The 18,013-nt window shown below is 37.0% G+C and overlaps 1 long non-coding RNA gene across 1 annotated transcript; it reads right to left on the reverse strand.

Annotated features, from left to right (window-relative positions):
- Positions 1–3,385: 3,385 nt before the first annotated feature.
- LOC139363163 (uncharacterized) lies at positions 3,386–4,068 on the reverse strand. Its single transcript, XR_011623098.1, has 2 exons — positions 3,839–4,068; positions 3,386–3,539 (listed from the first exon to the last, which is right to left on the reverse strand). It is a non-coding gene; the product is annotated as an uncharacterized lncRNA (long non-coding RNA).
- Between the last annotated feature and the right edge of the window lie 13,945 nt (positions 4,069–18,013).

The raw sequence follows: 18,013 nt of genomic DNA on the forward strand, positions 1-18,013 counted from the left end.
CAAAAACCCCCCGCAAATTTTTTAAAAATTGATATAATAAGTAAAACTTACTGAGCATTAACTATGTTCTGGGCATTTTACATGTATTAACTTACTGAATCTTAACAACTGTATATTATTCCCACTCTACACATGAGAACATAGAGATAAAATAGTCAAATAATTTGCCCTCTGTCACACAGCCAGTGCATGACAGAGCAGAGATCCCAACCCAAAAGTCTGATGTTAGAGTCCCACACTAAATCATTGTGCTTTTCTGGAAATGACAGCAGAAATTGGTGTCTGCTAAGTAGCAGTTCCATGAAAGACTTGTCTTTTTTTTTTTAGGAATTTAGATTTAGATTAGAAATTGGCCAGAAAATAATTAGTCCTCCTTTAATAAATCTCTCCTGTCATCATCTCCCTATCATCCCCCAGTGCACACATATGAGGACAGGATAGGAAGGAATATAATATAAAAGACAAACATCTTCATAAACTTTTCATTCATTGAAAGTCACTAGACAAAATTTGAATACAATGTTTCTGTCAACAGTTTGTGGGCCAAACTCTAATCATATTCTTCGGTGGAGCCTAAAATCAACATGAGATTTGTAAAATAATAATTTCTTATACAGCATCCTTTCCCTGAAGTCCACAAAGACATTTTCAAATAGGAAAACCCAATAAAATTACAAATTATTTACTTAAACATTTTTTCTTTTAGTTTATTGTAGTAAAATGTTTAACATGAGATCTACTCTCAAGGAATTTTTAAATGTAATTTACTTTTTGAAAATTTGTTCATTAATGACATGTTCTGTTTCAGGTTGTTACTTAGAATCTTGTTGATCTAGTAGAGTTAAGCACTTTGACAGATTAATATCTAATTATAGTTTTACTATTAGATTTGAACAATTGTCCTTTATATTTGTAAGTATTAAGTACTCTCAGCCGGGCACAGTGGCTAACACCTGTAATCCCAGCACTTTGGTAGGCCGAGGCAGGAGGACTACCTGAACTCAGGAGTTTAAGATGAATCTGGTCAACACGGTGAAACCCCATCTCTACTAAAAATACAAAAAGTAGCCGAGTGTGGTGGTGGGCCCCTGTAATCCCAGCTACCTGGTAGGCTGAGGCACAAGAATCGCTTGAACCCAGGAGGCAGAGGTTGCAGTGAGCCAAGACCGTGCCATTGCACTCCAGCCTGGGCGACAAGAGCAAACTTTGCCTCACAAAAAAAAAAAAAAAAAAAAGTATTCTCATGCTGCAAAGGTAGAAACAAAATACAAAGAAAATAAGACTTTAAAAAAATCAGTAGCTTAAAGAGAAAAATCATCCACTATAAAAATTACACTTGCATTTTTAGCTTTTAAAATGCATTTCTTATTTATGTTACTTTCAGCTCAATACCAGGAGGTGCCTTTAAACAGATATTTGTCTGTCTCATTTTGTAGATAAATGCACCAAGGCAAAATAAATCAAAGTTATGAGTGTTAAATGAATCCATCTTTTCTGTGCACTTTCACAAACTTAATTCAGTTAGAAAGATAAACCAATGTCTCATCTAACTTCTTAGTCTATACCTCAGCCCAACTGATGATAAGATATATAAAAACATGTCTTAGGAAAATTTTAGGCCCAGCACAGATATTCTGTTAAATAGTTACTGTCTTGGGCTGTCTGAAAGTGCAATTTGGCAGCTGTAGCTAATTTGCTGAAGAATCATATCTGTGCCACCTCTCCTTTTCTCATTCAGGTGGTAAAATGATAGCCTACTCCTATGAATCTACTCATTTAGTTTGCTAGTATCTAATTAGCGAAGATGTGAACTGTTCTTTCTCTCACTTCAGAGATGAACTGACTGGTTCATGGCTCCTGCATTCAGGTGAGCTCTCAATCACGCTTGGCTGGCCAGACTGAGTCAGCACACATCTAGTGGAACTGACTATCACTGGGGCCTCTTAAAAAGAATGATCTGAGAAGATGGTATGGGATCAGCAGAGGAAACTGCTTCTGGGGTTCTATTGGCTGGAGGAGCTATTGGCAAGCTATGACTAATCACACACACATTTTTTTGGTTTCTTTGTTTTAAATTTTTGTTTCCTTTCCAATCTAGTTAGGCTAAATTTTTGTAGACTCTGCCCCAATATCTTTCACGAAGATTCTACTGCAATATTCTGGCAAAATTAGACATTTTTTATGCTTAAGTTGAGCCAGTAAACTATTTAACAAACTACAATTTTTACCACAACTCTGTTGATTATGTTTGTTTGAACTTGGCTCCTTGATCAACAAAATAACGTGAGACTTTGGTCTTGAAGGCTGCAGTGGAGGTGACGGTGGGGTAGGCATACTAGCTGAAGGGTTTTGAAAGAAAGACAACTGTCCAAAATGGTACACACTAGATATAGATATTGACTAGAATAAATATCTAATTAAGATTATTCCAGTTCTTTTGGTCTTTGTTTTATTTAATATAGCTGCATACACATATCTAAGTTTTGTGACACCAATTTCTTTGTTATTGTTTAATGGATTTAAAGAGCAAGATTTTTTCTGTCTTATGCAGGTTCACATGAGACACATTATTAAACTATCTCATTGTTCAATGCATGTCCTCATTCATTTTTAATCAGTGAGAGATACTGCCTCCTTCCACTTACGGTTTCTGTTCTGTAGCATTAACTCCTGTACATTCTTAGCATTTAACAAATGGTAATTTAAAATAAAATATTGTGAATAAATGTTAGTAATAGTAGTAATTGTTGTGGTTGTTAATGTTACCTTGGAGTTGTGTGAACTTTAGAGGTAATTCAAGTGGCTGTCCAATCTCAGATGTATTTTATTCCCCTTCATAAACTTTCTGTTCAGCAATGCAGTGAATTACTTCAGTGCCTTATGGAGATTTTGGTGGAGGAAATATGCAATTGCTGTGAAAGTCCGCTCAAGGACTGTCTTCTCTCTGAGGCCTCCCTGCTGTCCTCCAGGAGGCATTAAAACTTCTGTGTTCTCGCAGAACTCTGCTTATGCACATATCAAAACACTTGCTCAACAGTTTTGTAAGGATTTAATTTGGAGGTCTAACTCCTAGAGTATTGCACTTTGTCTAATTTTCTGTGGGTTTAATTCCTCTTTCCTCCTGCCCTCAGCAATATCCCTGCCATTTATTACCTGTGTAAAATATACATAGTGATTTCCTGCCTGCCTCAATGGACGAATGACTCTTCTCATTTATTGAGTTTCTTTTCTTTTTCTTCCTTCCTCTTCTTTTCTTTTCTCTTTCTTCTCTCTTCTGCCTCCTTCCTTCCTTCCTTCCTTCCTTCCTTCCTTCCTTCCTTCCTTCCTTCCTTCCTTCCCTCCCTCCCTCCCTCCCTCTCTTTCTTTCTTTTTCTTTCTTTCTTTCTCTCTTTCTCTCTCTCTCTCTCTTTTTCTTTCTCTCTTTTACTTTGTCTTTCTCTTTCTTTTTCTTTCTTTTGTTCTTTCTTCTTTCTCACTCTCTCTTCTTTTCTTTTTTCTTGTCTTTTCATTTTTTCTTTCTCTTCTTCAGCTCTCTAGGCCTAAATGGAGAAAAAAGTTCATAACTATTTCTTATGTCCCATGTATGTTACTCATGGTTTGTGCTTTATGACAGTCAGTGGATGATTCTTCTTGCATTTCTAGGAAAGCCATGTTGCCATTATTCTATTTTTAAATATCCGTGAGTGGCAAACTTGAACTACTGAAAACCATGTTACCTACCCAATTTTCTCCCAATAAAAGACATTTAGGAGGTAGAATATATGTATCAACAGGTAAAAATGTTAATATCATGATTAGCACATTTTATATTGGCAAGATAAGCTTTATGAATACTTACATGCAGTCAGATAGTTAAAAAAAGGAATTAAAATAAGTCAGACAAAGCTTCCTGACACTGTCCTTCCTGATGATTTGGTCTGTTTCTCTCATTGCATGTGTTTTTTTAAACACTTAGCTCCCACCGATAATGAATAGCCACCTCTTTTTGGCTACACTTTGAATATATTGCAGAACTAGACACATCAGGGTAGCTCCAACCCTCACTAAATGGAATTGAAAATACCAGAAACCCAAGATAAGCAAGAGGATTACTAGATAGTAACCTAGCAACACCAGTCAAGCAACTGTACTCTAGTTACTTCTTATGTTTGTTAAACCTCCTGTGATGTCATACACTCTATGAATCATGTTGTACATACTGAAGGCGTGCACCTGTATCGACAACATCACAAAGATTCTGAGAAGGAAATCAGAGGTATGTGGTTGCATCGTCATTGAAAAATCATGGGTATAATAATGGAATTGGAAACAATACATATAATTGCTTCTGCTGCACATTAGATGTGAATGGCCCATGAAGCTTTCCTGTTTAAAAGGGATATTTCTTTCCTGTATTTCCTCTATAAACCCACTGAAAGTTTAGTTGTATTTTATTATGATAAACTTTTTAAAAACAATATTGAGTTAAGTGCTGAGGACTCAGATGGACATAAAATCATTTTCAGGTTTGCCAGATTATATAACATGACCTTGTTGGAAAGATATCCAACCATTTTCTACTTACAGGAGCATTACTTGAAGAGAAGCAAATGTGAATTTGTGAAGTGCTTTCACCTCTTCATTCATTCCTTCAACAAATACTTTTAAAGCACCTACTATGTGCCAGGAACTATGGAGTATTATAGAGACACAGAAGAAAGCAAGAAAAATTGCTGACTCAGCTCTCATGAGGATGAGAATCTAGGGGAAGAAATAGACAGAAACTAAACCAATAATAAAATGGCAAATATGGTGAGTAGAAAAGCCTAGACAACTCTCAGAAAAGAGGAGGTGGTGTTAGGAGAGTCTTCTCAGAAGTAATGGTTGAGCTAAAGGACGAGTTAATACATGGTAGATTAAGGGAAGGATGTGTCTAATGGAAGAAACGATTTGTGCAAAGGCATCGAGGAGATAGCAGCACTTTTAAATTATTTAGACGGCATGGGAATGCTGGCAGGGAAAAGAGATGTCAGGAAATTAGATGGAGAGGTTGGCAGAGCCCACACTATTCAAGGATTTCCTCATAATCCAGAAAGGTGGAATGTAGGAAATTCTTGCCTAGAAACAGAAAATTTATATAAATCCACCCAGTGTAAATATCTATATGCAGAGTTATACATATTGATGCACATAAAAAAAAACACAATAATATCCATCACACCTGTATCCCTCTTGTTATCTATCTGGGAATTCTGGAGACCTAAGGAAGTCCCGATGCAAAGCAAGAATTTGGGTTGGCAAAAAGGGTGATATTACTCTACACATTTGCAAACATGGTCTGCTTACCAGCATCTTTACACAAGTTCACCCAGTCAATAACTATTTATTGTATTTTGTCTGTGTATCAGATATAGAATGAAAGAGCCCTGGGCAGAAGAGAGGGCAGAAGGAATGAAACTGAGGGGCAGAGAGATGGAAACTAACCCTGATACTGATCATCTATAATCTGCCAATCATTTCATGTACATTAGTTTATTTCATATTTCCAGAAATTTCTTGTGGTGAGTATTATTAGGTAAATTTTAAAGATGAGAAAGTGGACATTCATCAAGGTTAAAGGATTTGTCCATGTAAATTGTGCAGCCAGGAATCTGATCCAGTTCTGAGTGACTCCAAACCCATTTCCCTTTCCATTTGTTGAAATTTAAATTTAAGTGTTTTAAACCAACAGATAAAAATTGTGTGTGTATATATATAATATATATATATTTTATTATACTTTAAGTTCTAGGGTACATGTGCACAACATGCACGTTTGTCACATATGTATACATGTGCCATGTTGGTGTGCTGCACCCATTAACTCGTCATTTACATTAGGTATATCTCCTAATGCTATCCCTCCCCACTTCCCCCACCCCACAATAGGCCCCAGTGTGTGATGTTCCCCTTCCTGTGTCCAAGTGATCTCATTCTTCAGTTCCCACCTATGAGTGAGAACATGCGGCATTTGGTTTTCTGTTCTTGCGATAATTTTCTGAGAATGATGGTTTCCAGCTGCATCCATGTCCCTACACAATCTCAGCTGCATCCGTGTCCCTACAAAGGACACGAACTCATCCTTTTTTATGGCTGCATAGTATTCCATGGTGTATATGTGCCACATTTTCTTAATCCAGTCTGTCACTGATGGACATTTGAGTTGATTCCAAGTCTTTGCTATTGTGAATAGTGCCGCAATAAACATACATGTGCATGTGTCTTTATAGCAGCATGACTTATAATCCTTTGGGTATATACCCAATAATGGGATGGCTAGGTCAAATGGTATTTCTAGTTCTAGATCCTTGAGGAATCGCCACACTGTCTTCCACAATGGTTGGACTAGTTTACAGTCCCACCAACAGTGTAAAAGTGTTCCTATTTCTCCACATCCTCTCCAGCACCTGTTGTTTCCTGACTTTTTATTGATGGCCATTCTAACTGGCATGAGATGGTATCTCATTGTGGTTTTGATTTGCGTTTCTCTGATGGCCAGTGATGATGAGCATTTTTTCATGTGTCTGTTGGCTGCATAAATGTCTTCTTTTGAGAAGTGTCAGTTCATATACTTTGCCCACTTTTTGATGGGGTGGTTTGTTTTTTTCTTATAAATTTGTTTGAGTTCTTTGTAGGTTCTGGATATTAGCCCTTTGTCAGATAAATAGATTGCAAAAATTTTCTCCCATTCTGTAGGTTGCCTGTTCACTCTGATGGTAGTTTCTTTTGCTGTGCAGAAGCTCTTCAGTTTAATTAGATCCCATTTGTCAATTTTGGCTTTTGTTGCCATTGCTTTTGGTGTTTTAGACATGAAGACGTTGCCCATGCCTATGTCCTGAATGATATTACCTAGGTTTTCTTCTAGGGTTTTTGTGGTTTTAGGTCTACTATTTAAGTCTCTAATCCATCTTGAATTAATTTTCGTATAAAGTAAGGAAAGGATCCAGTTTCAGTTTTCTACTTATGGCTAACCAATTTTCCCAGCAGCATTTATTAAATAGGGAATCCTTTCCCCATTTCTTGTTTTTGTCAGGTTTATCGAAGATCAGATGGCTGTAGATGTGTGGTATTATTTCTGAGGGCTCTGTTCTGTTCCATTGGTCTATATCTCTGTTTTGGTACCAGTACCATGCTGTTTTAGTTACTGTAGCCTTGTAGTATAGTTTGAAGTCAGGTAGCGTGATGCCTCCAGCTTTGTTCTTTTGGCTTCGGATTGTCTTGGCAATGCAGGCTCTTTTTTGGTTCCATATGAACTTTAAAGCAGTTTTTTCCAATTCTGTGAAGAAACTCATTGGTAGCTTAATGGGGGTGGCACTGAATGTCTAAATTACCTTGGGCAGTATGGCCATTTCACGATATTGATTCTTCCTATCCAAATGGTATGTTCTTCCATTTGTTTGTATCCTCTTTTATTTCAGTGAGCAGTGGTTTGTAGTTCTCCTTGAAGAGGTCCTTCACATCCCTTGTAAGTTGGATTCCTAGGTATATTATTCTCTTTCAAGCAATTGTGAATGGGAGTTCATTCATGATTTGGCTGTTTGTCTGTTATTGGTGTATAAGAATGCTTGTGATTTTTGCACATTGATTTTGTATCCTGAGAGTTTGCTGAAGTTGCTTTTCAGCTTAAGGATATTCTGGGCTGAGACAATGGGGTTTTCTAAATATACAATCATGTCATCTGCAAACAGGGACAATTTGACTTCCTCTCTTCCTATTTGAATACCCTTTATTTCTTTCTCTTGCCTAATTGCCCTAGGCAGAACTTCCAACAATATGTTGAATAGGAGTGGTGGAGAGAGGGCATCCCTGTCTTGTGCCAGTTTTCAAAGAGAATGCTTCCAGTTTTTGCCCATTCAGTATGATATTGGCTGTGGGTTTGTCATAAATAGCTCTTATTATTTTCAGATACGTTCCATCAATACTGAATTTATTGAGAGTTTTTAGCATGAAGGGCTGTTGAATTTTGTCGAAGGCCTTTTCTGCATCTATTGAGATAATCATGTGGTTTTTATCTTTGGCTCTGTTTATATGCTGGATTACGTTTATTGATTTGCATATGTTGAACCAGCCTTGCATCATGAAGCCCACTTGATCATGGTGGATAAGCTTTTTGATGTGCTGCTGGATTCTGTTTGCCAGTATTTTATTGAGGATTTTTGCATTGATGTTCATGAGGGATATTGGTCTAAAATTCTCTTTTTTTGTTGTGTCTCTGCCAGGCTTTGGTATCAGGATGATGTTGGCCTCATGAAATGAGTTAGGGAGGATTCCCTCTTTTTCTATTGATTGGAATAGTTTCAGAAGGAATGGTACCAGCTCCTCCTTGTACCTCTGGTAGAATTCGGTTGTGAATCCATCTGGTTCTGGATTTTTTTTTGGTTGGTAGGCTATTAATTATTGCCTCAATTTCAGAGCCTGCTATTGTTCTGTTCAGGGATTCAACTTCTTCCTGGTTTAGTCTTGGGAGAGTGCATGTGTCCAGGAATTTATCATTTCTTTTAGGTTTTCTAGTTTATTTGCATAGAGGTGTTTATAGTATTCTCTGATGGTAGTTTGTAGTAGGGTATGCAGCATGATATTTTGACATATATATATAAACATTGTGAAATGACTAAGTCAAGCTAATTAACATATTTATTATTGCACATACTTATCATTTTTTGTGATGGGAACATATACAATCTATTCTCTTAGTGATTTTCAAGTGTACAATACATTATTATTAACTATAACTCTCATGATATACAATAAATCTTCTGAATTTATTCCTTCTACTTAACTAAAATCTTATATCCTCGAACATCATCTCCCCAAACCAACCCCACCTCTGCACCCTACTTCAACTTGCTGCTGGTAACCACCGTTCCACTCTTTGCTTCTGTGAGTTTGACTTTCTTATATTGCACATATAAATGAAATTGTACAGTTGTATGCCTTTCTGCACTTCTTATTTCACTCAGCATCATGTCCTTCAGGTTCATCCATGTTGTGGCACATGACAGGACTTCCCTCTTTTTGACAGCTGCATAGTATTTCATTATGTGTACACACCACATACCCATTCATCTGTTGATGGACACTTAGGTTGGTTTCATATTTTGGGTGTTGTGAATAGTGCTGCATTGAACATGTGAGTGCAGATATCCTTTAAGCAAACTGATCTGATTTCCTCCCTTCCCATGATGACACTGTGGTCCTGCAGTTGAATTTTCTCTAACCTTCTTAATTAGGCACTAGGACAACAATCATGGGTGCCTCTTGAGAACATGTTATCAGGCCAACAATTTAAACTTGTCAGAGTCTGGAGCAATTGGAGAAGTGGGGAGAAATCACAGGGGTCTTCTTTGGGAGCACAAACAAACAAATGTATCAGTGTAGGAAGTGAGCGGGGTGGAACAGGAAGAGAAAGAGAGGGAAGGTTGTACTTTTACAAACTTTATGAGCCAGACAATGCCTCATAAATTAAATATAATAGTCAGATAAGTATAACTGAACAGATAAATGGGCCCTGGCTGATTCCACATTATGTGTTACATATCCCAAGTCCCTCAAGGAAAGATCCTGATAAATAAGATCACAAAGAAGAGATTAGAAAGAAGGTAAGGATCCACTGAAACACAGTGAGTGCAAGATGAAGGTAAAACTGAGACATCAACACATCATTCAACAAATATTGGTAAGCAAAGGTGAGAAGACCATGGATTAAAGAGAGGGCAATAGACTGGATAAAGAAAATGTGGCACATATACACCATGGAATACTATGCAGCCATTAAAAAGGATGAGTTCATGTCCTTTGCAGGGACATGGATGAAGTTGGAAACCATCATTCTCAGCGAACTATCACAAGAACAGAAAACCAAACACCACATGTTCTCACTCGTAAGTGGGAGTTCAACAATAAGAATACGTGGACACAGGGCAGAGACCATCACACACAGGGGCCTATTGGGGGCTGAGGGGCTGGGGAGGGATAACAGGAGAAATACCTAATGTAGGTGACGAGTTAATGGGTGCAGCAAACCACCATGGCACATGTATACCTATGTAACAAAACCACATGTTCTGTACATGTACCCCAGAACTTAAAGTATAATAAAGAAAAAAGAAAAAAAATGAATGACACAAATTTTGAAAACAAAAAAAAAGGGGGCAGAATTCCTCCTCCCTCATTCTTTCTCCTTTATATGTTTTCAGCACAAAACTGAAGTGTAGAACAGGAATAAAGACATTTGAAATCTTGGAGGACTGGAATTCCTGGAAGTGTCTCTGAGCTGGGGTTAAAATGCAGAAGATGGTTAGTCTCTTTGGCATGGAAAACTGCAAACCTAAAGGGCTGATAGAAAGGGTGTCACAGTTACATGAATGCCTCTAGGAACAGATGGTAAACATCTATATGTTTAGAAATATTTTTCTGTCTGACTTGGATAAAAATAATCAGTCATTGGCAGAAAACATTTCAATTTCTTTCTGATTTTGTGCAATAATAGCTTGGAAAGGCCCACACACGTGCGTGATATCTGCAGTTTGTAGAAGCCTTTATTCCACTTCTCTGATAAAGTGAAATAGCCATGGTGACGCATATTGTTTATCTAGTTTCCATAAAAAGACTACTACATGATAGGTGGTGAGGCCTACAGAACTCAGTAAACAGACACAACCGGGCCTTGCGCTGCTCCCTGCCTTCACTTCCTGATGGTGCTGTGAATGGCTCCAGGCCACCAAGCGCAAGAGTCACAGCTCTCAGTTCCACCCAGGATGTTTCTACTGTCTCTTTAGCCAATGAACTTGGAGGGATTTTTGTTTTCAGTGTGACATTTGCATGCCTGTTGTCATTTCCATTCCTTGATTCTGAATCATCTGTATGAATTTTCTTCTCTCCTTGAAGAAAAATGTGTGGGACTGCTTTCCTCTGTGATGTGTGATGTCAGAGAGGACTAAACTTAACCAGGCACAATTATCCATTTTGGGCACAGCTGTTGGCCAAACCCTAAGGAATCAGATGGCCAAAATTGTCTCAGGATGCCAATATTGCCTCTGAGGATAGCAAGCCTGCCTTATAGCATTTTAAAATGTCCTTGAAGCAGAAAAGAACAATTTGTTCTCCCAGGTAGGAAAGTCCATCTGCAAAGTTACAAGTCTTAAATTAGTGAGCTTTCAAATGTAGTTTACAGAACTCTAGATATTTCTAGAAGGAAGCTGTACAAGAACATCTTGAAAAACTACCCCTCAGATACTACCTTAATGCCCCAGTAGGATTTAAGTTTTATGGGAATAAAATATAAGATAAAAAAGATTTTCAAAGCTGCCTGAAGATCTCCAGAGCTTGAGAACATCACTTCTTCTGTTTATTTCTTACATAATTCTTCAGTTATCTCTTGTTCAAGGTTCAAATTCATAGATTAAATGGACTCATGGTGTTGTTAAAGGGAGAGTAATTATTATCCAAGAAATCTATGGAATGTCAGAGGCACGCAGGTAAAAACACAGTATTGAACCTGGTTCTTTGATTCATAGTCCAAATTCAATTATTATAATTGCAAAAATAAGGCTGTAATATACCTGGAGAAAAATAGAAAAATAGAAAGGCTGTTGGTGATACTCATCTTCTAAAAGGAAATGTGATTTAATACATTATAAATTAATGTATTCCACACAACAAGCTGAAATACACGAAAACCTTTTATCCACAAAAATGTTTAATGGGTTGTTATGATACAAAACAATTGAAAACTCTAAATGTTCGTCAATAATGGAGTATTTCAATAAGTTGTAGCACTTTTATATGTTGGAATATTATTCAGCAGTTTATGATGATGTTCTCACAGTATTTGTTATCACATGGGGAAAATGCTACTATGATGTTTTGTGAATAGAAGTAGGATATATAGATGTGTGTAGTATACAGTATATACAACACATATCTATATATGCTAAAAGGATATATATATGTACACACATACACACACATATATATCCTACTTTTATCCTATATATAAAAATAGAATTTCACCCCAGGTACCTAAATCTGTACATTACAAAAAGTATTGAGTATAAAATCCAACAAATCTTAGTGTATCTTTTATTATCCAATTCTTTGGGATTTCCCATAAGGCAGATATACTATAAAAGTGACTTTATATTAAAAAACAGAATATATTTTAAAGTTATTAAACAGCACTTTGTCAAGTCCTTTGCTCTTTCCCCTGTTTCACTTAGTCATTCATGAAGTTCTAAAGTAAAACTGCTTTATTAATAAACAGAAATTCTATTAAATGTACGAGTTTTCAATCAGGCAGCATCTCCTTTTCTGATGACTTTAATGTCTATGCATACATACTCTTAGCATTTTTATTTGTAGAGTCCTGTATTCCTTAACATCTCTGAAATATTCCTCTTCAAGCAATTGGCAAATCTAAAGGTTTTCTTAGGTTTTCAATTAGGAGATAAAGATTAAACCTTTAGCTAGAGTAACTAGCTGTCTCTAGCAAGTGCATTACTGGGCTCAAATGACTTGCTTAGGCTGCAGATTTCTCCCTGGGCTGAGTGAATTTTGATGTTCCCTGGACTGTTCCCTGGGTGGCTGGCTCCTACCCACTCTGGGTCAAAAAGAGCAGGCCCTAATCAAATCAACATCAACTCTCCCTGGGAAGTGATTTTATGGCTTCCAAAGGTCGCATAAATTAGGAGGTTGGCTGAGGCTTTTATGTGGAAAACGGTGATATAATTTGAAAGGTCATATTTTCTCTAACCAGTCACCTCACATAAAATGTGCTTTTATAAGCTCTATTATAAAGACCTTGTGATCCAGCAGCATTAGAACCAGGCCTGGGAATTAAAGAACCAGGACTTTCAATCTGCCATTGTGTTGCTGGGTGGGTCTGAGCAAATCTAACCATGAGCATCTCAATTGCCTTTTCTAAAAAATATTGACTTATTATATTGTAACTGATAACCAATGAAATTTTTCCAAGGGCCTACAAAACATAGTCTTATATGAATGCTTTTTAATGAGTATCATCTATGCTGTATATTTGACTTAAACCATCTTCTGAAATACTTTTATAATGCTATAGATAGGACCTATTTCATAAAGAGCCATTGCTTTGCCTCAAAAATCTTTTCTATCATTTGAGTGCCCAGGAAGGGTCACAGTACTTTGGGATTAAAATTTGGTGTCTTAATCAAATGGTGGCTCACTCCTCTGGTCCCGGCTACTCAAGAGGCTAAGATAGGAGGACTGCTTGAGCCTGGGAGGTTGAGACTGAAGGGAGCTATGATGGTGCCACTGCCCTTCAGCCTGGGTGACAAAGTGAGACACTGTCTTAAAAAAAATCCTAATTTTCATAGTTAAGATGCTGGAGCCATTTGTGCATTTAGGAAAGATGGTGTGCTGTTTCAGCCTTTGAATGAAATGCAAACAAAAATAAACCACACTTGAAATGTACTAGACTTTCCCAGTCAAATGGGGGACATTTAGAATACATGTTGTACCAGAGTTAATGTGCGGTATCCAAGTTTTTTATCATTCAATGTGCAATATTCCCGTACAACATTAGCTTGGCAAATAATCAGAGCAGCCGGTTAATCATTAGCCAGTATGCAGGCTTTGACTATAGACCTGTGTTGAAAAACAAATATATTTATGAAAGAAAGGAAAGGAATGTTGAAAGAGAAAGAAAAACGTTTTGCAAAATATCCTGTCGAACCATTTTTCTACAGCATCTTGGTACCTCTACAATGTCACTATTCAAAATCATTTTCAATGTGAAGGCTTGCTCCTAGAAAGCAACTTCTTGCATTTGTCTAATCAGTGGATGAGCTGGAACTGCTCTATTGACGCAAGATTAATAAACTCTTCCATAAAAAGAGGTCTTTAGAATATTTCTTAAAATTTTTGTTCTTACAACAAAAAATATAATGCCAATAGAGGAAAATATATGTCTACATATGTAGGATATGAGCTTGACTTAAAATATGTATATATCCATAAGAAAAAGATTGGAATGGAATATTCAAAATGTTAGTGGTACTTGTCTCCAAAACATAGTTATTGATGGCGTTAATTTTCGTTTTAAACCTCTCCATGGGTTTTTAAAAATTGAGCTATAATTCGCATATCATAAAATTCACATTTTTTAAAGTGTAAAATTCAGTGGTTTTTAGTGTACCCACAAGGGTATCCAACCATCACCTCTGTCTAATGCCAAAACACTTTCATCACACCAAAAAGAAACTCAGTACTATTTAGCAGTCATTCCCTATTCCTCCTTGCCCCCAAGCCCCTAGAAACTACTAAGTTACATTCTGTCTCCGTGGGGTTTCCTGGTCTAGATATTTTCTATAAATGGACACAACATGTAGTCTTTTGGGTCTGTTTTCTCTCACTTAGCATAATGTTTCCAAGGTTTTTCTATGTTGTATCATGTATCAGTACTTCATTACTGTTTATGGCTGAATAATGTTCCATTTGGATATAACATATTTTGTTTATCCCCTCATGAGTTGATGAATATTTGGGTTGTTTTCACTTACTGACTATTATGAGTAATGCTGCTATGAACATGCATGCGTAAGTTTTTGTGTGGACATAAGCTTTCAATTCTCTTGGGTATGTGTTTAGGAGTAGAATTGCTGAATCTTAATATTAAACTCTATCTTTAGTTTTGAGGACCTGCCAAATCGTTTTCCACAGTGGCTGTGCCATTTTTACATACCCACCAGCAATTTACGATGGTTCCAATTTTTTCACATCTTCCACAGCACTTACATTTGTTCATTTTTCTTGATTCTAGACATCCTAGTGGGTGTGAAGTTGTATGACATTGTGGTTTGCTTTGCATTTCCCCTAGAGATAATGATATTAGGCATCTTTTCATGTGCTTATTGGCCATCTGTATATCTTATATGGAGAAATGTCTGTTCAGATCCTTTGCCCATTTTAAAATTGGATTATTTATCATCTTGTTATGGAGTTATAAGGGTTCTGTATATATTCTAAATATATGTGCCTATTAGCTCTATGATTTGCAAGTGTTTTCACTTTCTCAAAGGTGTCCTTTGAAACTCAAAAGTTTTTGTTTTGAAAAATGCAATTTACCTATTTTATTATTATTATTATTATTATTATTATTATCCCTTGTGCTTTTGGAGTAATAACTAGAAATCATTGTCTAATCTCAGGTCATAAAGACTTAATGCCTATGGTTCATTTGAAGACATTTACAGTTTTGTCACTTACATATAGAGTTTTGAATAGATTTTTATGTGGTGTGAAGTAGGAATCCAAATTCATTATTTTTACACATGGATATCTAATTATCTCAGCACAATTTGTTGAAAAAAATATTTTCTAAATCAATTGTCTTGGCACCCTTGTTAAAAAATTAGCTGTAAATGGACTGGGCATGATGGCTCATGCCTGTAATCCCAGCACTTTGAGAGGCCAAGGCGGGCAGATCACCTGAGGTCAGGAGTTTGAGACTGGCCTGACCAACGTTGTGAAACCCTGTCTCTACTAAAAATACAAAATTAGCTGGGCGTGGTGGCACATGCCTGTAATGCCAACTACTCAGGAGGCTGAGTCAGAAGAATCACCTGAACCCAGGAGGTGGAGGTTGCAGTGTGCTGAGATCGCACCATTGTACTTCAGCCTGGGCAGCAAGAGCGAAACTCCGTCTTAAAAAAAGAAAAAAAGCTGTAAATGTAGCAAGATTCTTTCTTCTTTTTCTTTGTTTCTCTTTTTTTATTCTCAATTATATTCCATTGACCTATATGTCTATCCTGGACGAGTACCACACAGTCTCAATTGGAAATAGAAACAGAGAATTATCCAAATTTTTTCTTCTTTTTCAAGGTTGTTTTGGCTTTTTGGGCCCCTTACATTTCTGAGTTTTAGTATCAGTTTGTTAATTTCTCTAAAAAAGGAAGCTGGAATTGTGAGACTGATTGAAATTAAATCTGTAGATCAATTTGGAGAATATTGCCATTTTTACCATGTTAAATCTTCCAAATTATGAACATGGCATGCCTTTCCATCTATTTATGTCTTTTTAAATTTCCTTCAAGTTTTTTTAAAAATTTTTCAATGTAGAATACCAAACTTTTTTGTTAAATTTATTACTATTTTATTATTTTTGATATTATTACAGATGCAATAATAGCTTGCTTTCTTATTTTTTTTCAGATTATTCATTGGTAGTGTGTGGAAAAACAGTTGATTTTTGTATACTGATCTTATATCCTGCAATCTTGCTGAACTAATTTATTAGTTCTAATAGTATTTTTGTGGATTTTTTAAACAGAATTTTTTATATGCAAGATTATGTCATCGGGAAATAGAGATAGTTTTATTTGTTTCTTTCCAGTCTGTATTCCTTTCATTACTTCTTCTTGCTTAATTGCTCTGGCTAGAATGTTAAATCCAATGTTGAATAGACATTATGAGAGGGGATATACCTGTCCCATATCTGATCTTAAGGGGAAAGCTTTCAGTCTTTTACTATTAAGAATAATGTTAATAGTGGGTTTTTATAGATGCCCTTTATCAAGTTAAGGAAGTACTCTTAGGAACCTGGGAAACAGAGCTTGCAGTGAGCCGAGATCCCGCCACTGCACTTCAGCCTGAGCGACAGAGCAAGAGACTCTGTCTCAAAAAAAAAAAAAAAAAAAAAAAAGGATTCTTAGGTTATTGTGTGTTTTATCATAAAAAGAAAATGCTGTGGCCGGGCGTAGTGGCTCAAGCCTGTAATCCCAGCACTTTGGGAGGCCGAGGCGGGCGGATCACGAGGTCAGGAGATCGAGACCATCCTGGCTAACCCGGTGAAACCCCGTCTCTACTAAAAAATACAAAAAACTAGCCGGGCGAGGTGGCGGGCGCCTGTAGTCCCAGCTACTCGGGAGGCTGAGGCAGGAGAATGGCGTGAACCCGGGAGGCGGAGCTTGCAGTGAGCTGAGATCCGGCCACTGCACTCCAGCCTGGGCTACAGAGCGAGGCTCCGTCTCAAAAAAATAAAATAAAATAAAATAAAATAAAATAAAATAAAATAAAATAAAATAAAATGCTGTTAGGTGTTTGTCAAATGTCTTTTCTGTGCCCATTGCCCATTGAGATGATCATGTGGATTTTGTCCTTTATTATATTACAGTGGTTATGTAATACATTACTGTGTCAAGCAGCACAGCAACATGGCACATGTATACATATGTAACAAACCTGCACATTGTGCACATGTACCCTAGAACTTAAAGTATAATAATAAAAAAGAAGAACTGAACTTAAGAGAGCTGAGCTGCCAGGGTCTAGGTAGCCAATTAAAATAACAAGCCAAAGTGAAAGTAACAGTCAAACTTTTAATCACTTATGGCGATAATATAAGCAAGAGGCTAAATAGGAAAAAGGGCTGGCTCTCTCAATGTTCCATTTTTCCCCCATGGAATGGTGTTGAGAGGAGTCAGATGTATCATTGCAGACATGGGGATTAGCTCATTGCTGAGGGATTCCTCCCAAAAAGGCTCCTGCTGTTTCCTGACCCAGGGGATGGAAGGGGAAGAGACAAAAAGGAGTGGGAAAGTACTTAATACTAAGTCAGAGTGAAGAAAAGTGTCTTCAAGGTTCCCCAGGCTTAGTAGATGCACCTGAAAAGACCTTGGTCAAGGGCCTCCTGCTAATGACGCCTTTGAAGGGAGGATCCTGAGCTAGGAATGCAAACATGCATAAATGCATGACTAGCCAGGGGAAACTGAGTCTTTGACTGCAACTTTCGTTGGAGCCTGCAGTGCACTAGCTGTACTCCATGTCTTGTGTAGAGAAGGTGGCTTTCCCCCAAGAGGCCTGCCAGGTAAAGCTTTTGAAATTGGTCCTGTGGTCAGACCTGAAAAATTGCACATAATATTTTGGGAGTCAGACTACTCATGTATTACATTGATTTTTGTATGTTGAACCAGTATTTCATTACTGAAATAAATCTCATTTAATGGTCATAATGTATAATTCT

Source organism: Macaca nemestrina, chromosome 5 (genome assembly GCF_043159975.1).
Source record: "Macaca nemestrina isolate mMacNem1 chromosome 5, mMacNem.hap1, whole genome shotgun sequence".
Taxonomy (NCBI): Eukaryota; Metazoa; Chordata; class Mammalia; order Primates; family Cercopithecidae; genus Macaca; species Macaca nemestrina.